General features: G+C 45.6%; 1 non-coding gene across 1 annotated transcript; it reads left to right on the top strand.

Moving 5' to 3' along the window:
• Nucleotides 1–11,124: 11,124 nt before the first annotated feature.
• trnap-ugg (transfer RNA proline (anticodon UGG)) lies at nt 11,125–11,196 on the top strand. Its single transcript has one exon. It is a non-coding gene; the product is annotated as a tRNA-Pro (tRNA).

Here is an 11,196-nt window from a genome sequence, read left to right on the forward strand (position 1 = left end):
ATGCTGGAGGAAACAGACTGAGACACGAGTGCCCGCCTCACATCAAAGTTGTTAAATATTCCGTACGAGTGGAAACGCTGCAGACGCGGATATCACACTCGATACGCAGCACACTCCGCTGAGGAAAGTAATACCTGTGGATTCTTAATGGACCCTGAACTTTCCCCACGTTCAGCCAAATGGCTGGAAATGCGTGACCTGGCTTTCATCACAGGTGCTCATTTCAGCTGCGACTCCGGGGAATACTGCATAAAACAGCACACAAACTACTGTAAGGAAAAATAAGAGACTTGCGTGAGGGTCACGGACGACATGAGAAGGAGAGTTTGGAGGATGAGGTGGGCTAGCAAGTCACTGCCCTCCTTCAACATAAACCTTTCTGAATCACATCCATTTCTGGCCATCTTTGTCCGGAATCTGCGAAAAGTTTTTTTGGATAGAAGACTTAAAAAACATCGAAACCTCCATCATCCTGTTAGCTTCCATGTTGCATGCTGTGTTTTCTGCCAGACTTGGCTTCACTTGACAAGACGATGACTAGACAGTGATTAGGCACGATAGGACTCGACTAGACACTTGACTTGACTTGACTACACGAGACAAGACTTGACTCAGCAAGACAAGACGACTTCACAGTGATGACACGAGACGGGACTTGACTAGACTGTGACTTGACTTGACGTGGCGACTTGACTTAATTGGGAAAGACGAGAGCTGGACTAGATGATCTGGGACTCGACGAGCCTGTTGCTTGTTGTGAGGACTTGACGACATGAGACGGCAACTTGACTCAATGAGACTTGAACAGATTGTTTCTTGACTTATGGTGGAGGCTTGAATTAACTTGACAAGGAGACAATGACTTGACTTGACTTGACTCGATTTGTCAGACTTGACCTGACAAGACTACACCATGACTCGACTAGTTGTTATATAAATAATGGCATGACAATGACTTGATGAGACAAGACTTCATTTGACACGACGATGACTTGACTTGACGATGACTACAGGAGACAAGACTTGACGTAATGAGACAACAACTTGACTTGACAAAACTCGACCAGACCAGACTGTTATTTGATGTGGACTTGTCACTTAACTTGACAAGTCGAGGCAATGACCCAACTAGCAAGACAAGACTAACCTCACCAATATAAAACAGGAAATAAACAACCAAACGTTCAAACTATCAGAAGAACAAAGGAAACTCGACCAATAAATAAGAACTGCCGAGACTCCTGACTTGGAGGACGAGCTTCTCGATGCTGGGACAGAATCTTTGTGGTGTGCTGGTGCCGCACCACAGACATAGCAGTCAACACCAGATTTTTCTTCTTGTTCTCTTCCCTTCAACTTCTTGTGTGACACTTACAAAGACTCTAAAATCTTCAAAGATTTTTACCCTTATCTTTCAGATCTTGTTTGAGGGAAAAAAATACCGCAAGTACAGTGGCAGCAATGTAAACATATTTTCTCTCCTCGTGCAACAGTCAACCTGAGCAGGAGGAGATATCAGAATAACATCTATACGTACCTCTTGATGGCAGCAGGAAAGCATCTTTGACTCGAGGGAGCAAAGTGATTTACGGGCCTGCAGCACCATTCTTACCTACCGCAGAGAGAAAGACGTGCATCATTCTTTCCAACCGTCTCCGTGAGGTGTGAATAAAATATCAGCACATCGCGAACGTCCTGTCAGTGGCGCACACATGGATCTTTGGAATCGCTTCCAAATATAACCTCCACGCCATTTTTTTTACCTCCTGGAAGTGACTTCAATGGAGAAGCTAATGAAAAAGGACGGGATGGTGATTCATACTGAGGTTGTTGGGGAAAAAAAAATAGCGACGCACATGTACTAGGAAGCGTTCACAAATGTGATTTTGGGGTGAAGTGGACCATCAACCTGACATACTGCCGCTCTCACTTAGATCCACAGCCACATCAATCACCTGACTTAATCTATCTGTTTCTGCAGCTGGTCCGTCTGGGTTCTGGTGTGTTGGAAGGGATTGGGTTTCTGGAGCGCCGCAGTTATCTGCTATATATCAGCAGCTTCCTGAGGATGCTAGAAAGGAGCATTATAGCTGTGTTGAACATAGTCCGCATCATTGTGTGTTGTAAGGCCATTGTTCTGATGTCACCCCTACTGAGCGGTGGCACTGAATTCCTCCCCCCCACCAAGAGGAGAGGCCATTTCCTGTCCTGATGTGGACAGTTCCTAACCAAAACTGAAACCTGTTAGACGGCTTTGCTAGTCCTCATAGAACTAGAGTTACATCAATATGGGTTTACCGTCCGACACCATCAACAGAAAACACATCTTCTCTCCTTGACAGGCTCGGTTTTCCATATTTGTCTGAAGCTCCCTGCTATGCAAATTGTCGTTCTCTCCTGCAGGCTTGTTGTGTGCCAAATCATAGCGTGGCGTGTCGCACCTCAGTTTCAAGCACTTCAGGCTGTGATGCTACTTTCATGCCGGCTAATCGGTTCCTGCTGACGCGTGCATGCGATGAGGCTGCATGCCGTTGCCGTTGTCGGCCTCATCTCGGATGGGGGTGACCGTAAATACGCAACGCTAGTGTGCTTCAGTTCACTGAGGCACAAATACACTCAACGGCTTGGCTTGTCGCTGGAGCGGGCAGACAAGATAAGAGACTGGTGTTACCAAGGACACACGTGTGACGGAGTGAGCCTGTACCTCGGATGAGCTGATGGAGGTTATTCCCACTTGCTATTGCTGCTGTTCATTTTGGAGGTCTGTTTACAGTCAGCCCATGGCTCTATCAAGCCTGCCTTCCTAGAACAACCTCTCCTAGAATGTAAAGTTCAGTGGGACCACCCACTAGTGCTGACGAAAATATGCCCTCACGTTCATTAGGTGGCGCTCATGGTTTACAAAGGTTTTGAGGTTTCATTGCTATAAAGAGAGCGCCATCTATTGGCCTAAAAAAAATGAGCACACTGTTTCGCGAAGCCTCACGACTCCATCAACGCTGCCCATGCATGGAACCAAATCGGGAGAAAGACAGTGTGAAAAATGAAAGCAAGGGCACTATTGTGTGCCAGGTTGGGCGGCCCCTAGTGGGGAAATGGAAGTAGTGTTTTGGCTTAAAAAAAGTTATAAAAGCACATAAAAAAAGATCATAAAAGCAAATGGGTCTTAGGTTCATGTCTAAAATATATATCACCAGTTTGTTTTCACCCTGACGTCTGAAATATGATAATACAGAAAGGATGTGGAACACAGAAAAAAATAGAAAATTATCAATATACTTTACAAAGTAGAGGTGATGGGTGACTTTGATGAAAGTCTCACTTTCTAATAAAATATATTGCCAGCAATGCGGAATACAGTTGAGGATGTTTTCGTGCTGCCTCAAATCTGCTTCCTCTGAATTTATTGGCGGTTTGTAACCAGTTAAGTCAACGCTCTTTTGCGCTAAACCAAAACACTTTTGTCACCTGTTTAACATCTAACAAAATAATAAATGGTTGGGTGTAGATATGTCAATCAAACTTAGCTGCCATTTGTCCCTCCCCTCTCTGCTAGAAAGTTTATGAATTGAGACATTGAGACATAGTCTGAAGATGGGGGTGGGGGAACTGGACCTTTTTTTCAAAGCTTTTCCAGATACTGCACCTTTAACAAAGCACAGAAACATTTATTTCATTACATTTTTTTCAGCCTATATTTCGCCGAGCAGGGTGGTCGGGGGCTCGGGTGTGGGGAGGTGTTCAATGGAGCTCTAAAGCTGAGGGGGCAGCTGTGTTTACACAGAAGCATGGAATGGGGAACAGCAAGATGAGGTCATCTGGACACCAACCTCTCCAGAGTGAGAAGACATTTTTATTAAGATGAAAGTCTGCTTGAGGATTTTGAGGAAGAAGTTTGAGGATTTACATTCAGGTTATTGACTGTTGGATTAGTAGCTCATGATATCTGAGCTGAAATTGTAGTGTATTCTGGGGGTTTGAGTTCTGGTGCAAAGAGAGCGTCGCATCCACAAGAGAGAAGGAAAAAGTTATCGCATCAACAATGCCAGACAGTTCTTCAATAAGATGGTGTTCAAGATTTTGCTTGGGGCAGAGTTGCATTGAAGGCTGGACTCATACGTCAGACAAAAGGGGGTGTCTCGGGGTGCTGCGATGACACAAATCCCCCCCTTGTTCGAATCAAGTGACACACAAAACTGCGAAAGCACAAGTGCAAACTGTGAGGCTCCCAACGATTCAACAGCGGCAAAGAATGCGTGGGAATGTAGCGCTGCGGCGAGGAGGAGCGCTTCAATCCCAGCAACTCTGCCATGAAATAGAAAGGAAGGCAGCAATTGACCCATGAACCCCGCGGAAAGAGAAATCGCTTGTTCTGGTAATGACCGTCGGAGGGCTGGCAGATGCCCGGCTCACGTCGGGGAGAGCGGAGGAGCGTCTCCAGCTGGAGCACACAGAGATGATCAACACTGCCAGCCCTCCTCTATGCTAACAAGTTCCATCAGATCAACACAAACGTGGCGGCCTCTTGTAAAAGCTAATGCGAGGCAGCTCATTAGGCGGTGGAGGTGGCTTTCCTGCTCCAGTCAATGAAACCGGGAGGGTTGACTCACTCTGTTTATTTACAGAACTCCTCATCTACATATGCGGAGAGGAAGCTGCTTGAGTCCCAGTGATGGATAGCAGATCCGGCATTTAGTTTAGCATCTGCTGATGAGTCTGCCTCTCCAGCTCGGGTCATGAGGGCTAGCACTAGCTTAGATTTTCGCACGTTGAAACACTTAGCATGTTTGTATCACATACTCCTCATCTTTAGCGGCCACGCACCAGCTCACAAGTATTTGGCAACGGCAATGAAAACCCAAACAGTGACATCCTGGAGTGGCGGAGATAAAAATTTCCCACTGGTTCGGACATTGCTTGAATGCCTTTTCTCTTGGTTTTGTTTGTTGGCGGCGCGCTAAAAAGCAGACAGCACTTATCTCTGATTTTCAGGTTGTGTTTGCATGGCTGCTCCAATTCCTCAAGATGGGTCCATCCAGAACCGGAGCTAACCTGCCCATTAAGCGCGATGAACAAGGATGGGCAGCGAAGTAAAGAAAATTACCTGAGTGTTTGGGCCATTTATTAATGCTGTGGATCGGCTTCTCTGAAAAAAAATAAGCTTTAAAGATTTATATTTATTGTAAACATTACATCGTGTTTGAACCCAAGTTAGCGGACACAGAAACTGGATGCGTATGAGGGAATTAGAGATGGCTGGTGAAACTGCTGACTCATCGTCTTGAGAAGCCAACGCAGGTTCTGAAGGAGAGAACTCATTGTCTCAGCACTTTAAAGGATATGGTAGGCTTATTTATTCTATCTCATATTCCTGTTTTCACCAAAGCTAGTCACATGACCCAATGCATATTTTGTCTCACTGAAAATGAACAGGAGAATCTTTTCATATATATTTTTTAAATGAGAAATGGACGGATAGAAAAATGAAGGCGGAAAGTCTTGCATAACTAAGTGACGTGAAGGTGAGAAGTCAATACATGACCAAAACCGACACCACACAACATCAATAGGGAGGACATATATGTTGGCGTGGACATGCATACTTCAAAACTTTGACTACAGTTAGATCAGAAAAAGCAAAGCAAAGCAGTGTGGAGTCCATGGAAGGAGGTGGGGTCTCGAAACTACACTGTCAAAAATGATGAGTGGTGAAGGGCTGTTGAGGTTTCATGAAACAGTTTACTGCTGCTGACGTAGGTTTGCTCTAACATCTGTGGATTTGAACAACCATTTCAATGAAACCGCGCATTATTGTTAAAACAACAGCGCCCCCTTCTGAGCTCTGAAAATGAGGACACTGTTTCATGAAGCCCCATAAGCACATCACCAGAAGATGGTAATTCAACATCAAACCTAAAATGTTCACTTGTGTAGTTCACCATCAACATGACAAAAATAATATACGACCGCTCGACAAACAGTCTCAGACGCTGCATGTGGTTTGCCATTTTGTTTCATTCATCAGCTTCATCTTCAGCTTATCGCAATGTTGGAGCGTTAAATGTGTCTCACAACAGTCTCCCAAATCTTTCCTGTGATCCCGATAAGCAGCATTAACCTCCTTCTTGACCCAGACGCCCCCTTCTTCCCCGCCGCTGGTCATACCCAATGGTCCCCAGTGTTCTATTTGAGAGGCGCATCACTCTCCTGCAAAAACCCTTAAGCTGCTGGCCACCCCCCCTCACTCCAGCAACCGCCTCGATCTCCCTGCTGGGGGAATTACACAGCTTCTTCGTGACGGCTCGTTCATACTGGAAACTCTCCGGACAAACCCCACGCTCTCATCGCTGCTCATCTGTCTTCTTAACATCCATCTAATGGCGTGTTTCGTGGCCCCTCTCTGGGCAGCGCCATTAAGACTTTGAGGGTGCCGTGATTTTGATGGTCTCTGGTTATTTTTAGAGCCACAGGAATAGATGTTGTGGAAGGAGGGTGGTCGAAAAGTGTCATTTCAAATATACACGCTGCCTGGAAAAATGTTTGTAGTCGGCAGGTACAATTTCACCTCTTCGTCTGATCTCATAAATGCGTGGTGTCACTCGGGAGAAAGAGAAAACCCATCAGGTGTCACACATTTCTCTAAAAGCCTTTGCATTTTTAACAATAGTTTCAGTATATATAGCTCTTGTTCAGATTCCTATCACTAATAGAACGGAAAGAGAATGGTTTTCGATGTAGCATAAATACATTCTGTCTGAAAAACTAAAACGTTTGCACTGTTCAGCAAAGACGCCACAGTGCAGCCGGGGAGTCCAGTGGCTTAGGAAAGGATTGAAACAAAGATGTCAACTTGTGACAGGCTCACAAAGGACAACGGCAAGGAGAAAAGCGCTCACCAGTTACTGCCAATATTGACTCTGCGTCTCATTTGCAAATCTGGTTCACAAAAGTTTCAGAGCCCTCTTTCAAGGGTTAATTCTGGTTAACTTCTCGGAGCAAAGGCCACAACGCTAGTGCAGAGACACATCTATATAGCAAACCATACATAGAAATAATCATAAAAAGTTGTCCAGTACTCCAGAAGTACTAATCCTTTTACACCATTCAATTCTTACGACGGTTTTTCAAAGCAAACTCATCCGAAAAAGGCATCTTCATGGCTGTTGCAACACATCACTCTGCTTCTTGGATGATATTTAGTGCTTATGAGGCTTCATGAAACAGGGTCCTAATTTTCAGAGCTCTGTAGAGGGCGCTCTTGGTATAAGATGCTATGAGTTTCATTTGAAATCGTACGAATCCAAATATTTTCGAGGAGATAAGGCATCTAATGGGCTCTAAAAATGAGGACACTGTTTCATGAAGCCTCATAAGCCCATCGCTAATGCTAATCGAAGAGATCCAGATCTTGAGGATCGGTCCATTTCACTGGCCCGTTGTCTTGACATTGTGGCAGTGAAACATAAAAAATAAATAAACATTCTCCTCCAATATTCTTTTGTTCAGTCCCAACACAATTCAGTGACAGACTTATGAGGCTTGCTAGGTGGCGCTCCGTGCTCATAAATCTTCAGATTTTGAACAAACTATTTAACTTCTATTTTTGCGTCCGTAATGTCCAAAGTTGACGCTGTATTCCCCAGGTGTTTCAATGGACGTGTGACGTTCCATTGGGGGCAGGAGAGGGGATAGGTGAGGGGCTGTTACGTTGGCGATAGTGACCCCCCCATCACTACTGCAACTTGTATGTTCCTTGGTAATGGTCTTGGTGACATGTTAGGAAAGTAAAACGTGTGTCAGGTGAAGTCCAAGAGACTTGTTGACGTGTTAAGAGCGAATGTGTTGCCCTCAGCCCACACTGACCAACACCTTTTCCAGGTCGTAGTTCATAGCCTTAGTGAGTGTGGATAAGTTTTACTACTCTTGTATATATTTTTAAATTCATGTAAAGAAACCTGCCAGGATTCAGGCCCCTTTAATAAACATTTCAGCCTTCCATAATCATCTGCAGAAGATAGTGATCTACCTTTTTCAGTCGTTTCTCCAGCAGCTTTAAATTGCTTCCATTGTGTCGTTTTGTGTCTGCGAACAAAGTTTCATGCTCCGGCCTTTCACATGAAATATTAATTGGATACATGAAGAGGATCGCTTATCAGCCTGAAATAAAACACCGTGTGCTTTTGGTGAATTCAAACGTGGTCTGGCCTTTTTTGGTAAACAATCTTATTAAACCTTCAATATGAAATGTGCCTCAGAATTGGGTTTTGATTCGATTTTAGCAGGCAAGTTTGATGTCTTCCATGGTTTTGGGGTACAGGATGATTCAAGTTTTTTCCAGTGTACTGCTGTGGTGACCGACGCAAATTTTGCTCCGGAACGTATCTGGAAAATCCCGCATATTTGCTTCACTGGCCACCTCTGTGTGGAAAATACATTTTCTGAATCGTCCCGCTCGACTTGTAACATCTAAACCACAAGTCGCAACAGCACCCCCTTTGGACATATCAGTGCCGTCTCGGTCTTCTTGAAAATGCAACATCTCCCAAAATGAGTTTTTTGTGATCGGATAAGAAGCTTGTAAACAGTTTGTCTGACTGTGGCCACTCAGCCTGCTTTCCATCACATGGAATGGGACTCAATTGAGGACAGCTCTCACTGGAGCGTGATAGTGATGTCATACTTTGAGGGAGGGGGAGCAATGCATTCCACCCTCTCACATTTTGGAGTGACCTGAACCTGTTGACTGGCAGAAACAGCATTTCAGTAGGTTTTCCTTCAAAATCCAAATTGACGAAAATAAAATAGTGACAATTTAGTATGTGTATATAAATCCATGCGCTAAACAACACCCAACAGAATAAAATACATTGTGTCAGGCCTGATAAATTGCTTTGGAATGCACTTGCCTCCACTTGTTTCTGGTGACTCGGTCAACTGGATGACCATCAAGGGAGGCCAGTGTCTCCCTACGCATAAAACTGACAGCCAGTGGGTGTGAAGTGCCGCTTTTTTTCCTGCCCAAAAATAGCTGTCCTCTTGAAAACGAGCTGGAGCGACAGGCACCAAGATGGAATCTACGCTTGTTTATGCCTTCATGTGTGTGTCGAGAGCCTTTCCTGCGAGTGTCTGAGGTGACCAGATCAAGAGTATCAGGTGAGAAACATGGCCGTGACTCAATGTTTTGCGTGTTTCCTGCAGCTCAGGCATGTGCGCTCCTGCCCCTGCAGCCACTCTCAATCACAGCCAGGGTCTTCAGGAAGCAGACAGCGAGTCGGCAGACTGTGAACGACACTCCGGTTTCTCTCAATCCTCTGGCGAGTGGCTCTGGTTTGGGCATCCACGTGCTCCACAGATACTCAGAATTCTTCCTCACATGAAGGATAAAGACATACGTCTATCTTAGTGGTCCACTAAACTACAACATTGAATCTCTTTAAGTTGTCCTCACTTTGCGTAGCTGAATAATTTATCGGACAGTTGAGTTTTTTTGTCTCTGACATTCTGAGCGGCGCACGCTGTGCAACCGGCTGCCCCCCCCCCCCACCAGCAGCACTTTCTTCTCTGCGCGCTACACAACTCCCGCCTGTCTGTGGTTTCATTTTGTCCCGTCGTCCAGCATTTTGCGACTTTTCTCTGATTATATTGTTGCTGGTGAGAAGGCTATTGTGGCTGCGCAGCTTTCCTACCACCACACACTGGAACTATAGTCAAAGGCTTACGCGGAGATCAAAGCTAAGCCTTTTACGCCGCAATCTCAACAGGCATGTGTGAAAGTCTCCTGCGTTGCGGTCCTCATGTGACTCACGCTCCTTTTCTCTCATGTGGAAACTAGTTCTTTATTTGTCATGTATTCAGATTAATCCTCCCATAAATACAAAAACCTGCACTCACAAATTCATCATGTTTATGTCTCCACCCACACGCGCCGCCAGTGGATGCCAGCGCAGACGCTTAATTGAAGTGTCGTTACGAAGCTGAGGTTCAGCCAAGGAGCATCAGTTCGCCGCGGGCGCTGGAAGAAGACGTACACAGATGATGACACCCAAGATGGATGTTTTGAAGTTGCACTACTTATAGAGATTGCCACAGTATGCCACTTGGCTGCAACTTCAAGGCGATGAAAGTGGGTCGAGAAAAGTTCGCCCACACATCCTGGCCGTCTACTGTTACCACGGAGACACAAGTTCATCTCATCCCCACTCAGCTGGCGATGACCATGTTGTCCGCCAGGTTTGGTGACTTCCTCTGTCCTTGTGTGTTTTGTGTACCTCTACTGTGGGAGGAAGTGAGTGCATGGCAGCAGGAAATCACTCTCTCAGATGGTCAGAGCGTGGTGCTAATAACGCCAAGGCCATGGGTTCGAGCCCCATACTGGCCAAGTGTTTCCCTGACTCCTACTTCCTCTTGCTCTTAATGCAACACCGACCTGCACCCGTATTTTGCCTTTAAAGGCCAATTTATGCTCAATGCTATGTACAGACCGAGATCAGACCCAAACACAGCAGTGCCTCCAGAAATGGTGAAGGGCAGTCTTGCTATTACTGCCCGATACGTAGCTCGAAGGACACATAACAATGGCGGAAAGTCTCCATCCTCCACTTGAGAGATATTTAAGAGCCTCACCGACCACCGCCTCCTACAACGGTTCCTCCTTTTTGTCTTTAGTGCAAGAGGTACGTCATCCTACTTCATCGACACAGTCGCCATGTTTGTTGTTCAGTTGTCATAAACTTTTCACTGTGGGCTGCTCCCCCTGGTGGATACAACATTGTTTGAAATGAATGTGTACAATTTCGTCTGCAAAGGGAGCAGAAATAAGCCTTAAAGGGCCATAAATCCAAAACGTCTCAAACAACAATCCCCTGACAGGAGCATTGTGACTGCATTGTGCCACAAATCTTGACTTGGTTTAGAGATTAGTAACAGAGTTAGAAGAGCAGTTCAGGACATAATTTTCTTGGGCGTTACTAGGTTGTGAGTTCAGCTGACTGAAGGAGCTGGAGAGGTTTACTGGCTGGTGTTGCGCTCGGATGGGAGAGGAGCCGGTCTGTCACGAGTGTCAAGCCAAGGCGTATTTGCTCAGTGTGACAAAGCAATATGCAAAGACATGATGCAGAAAGCTGTGGCTCGTTGGTCTAGGGGTATGATTCTCGCTTTGGGTGCGAGAGGTCCCGGGTTCAAATCCCGGACGAGCCC

This window comes from Synchiropus splendidus, chromosome 15 (assembly GCF_027744825.2).
Source record: "Synchiropus splendidus isolate RoL2022-P1 chromosome 15, RoL_Sspl_1.0, whole genome shotgun sequence".
In the NCBI taxonomy this organism is placed as follows: domain Eukaryota; kingdom Metazoa; phylum Chordata; class Actinopteri; order Syngnathiformes; family Callionymidae; genus Synchiropus; species Synchiropus splendidus.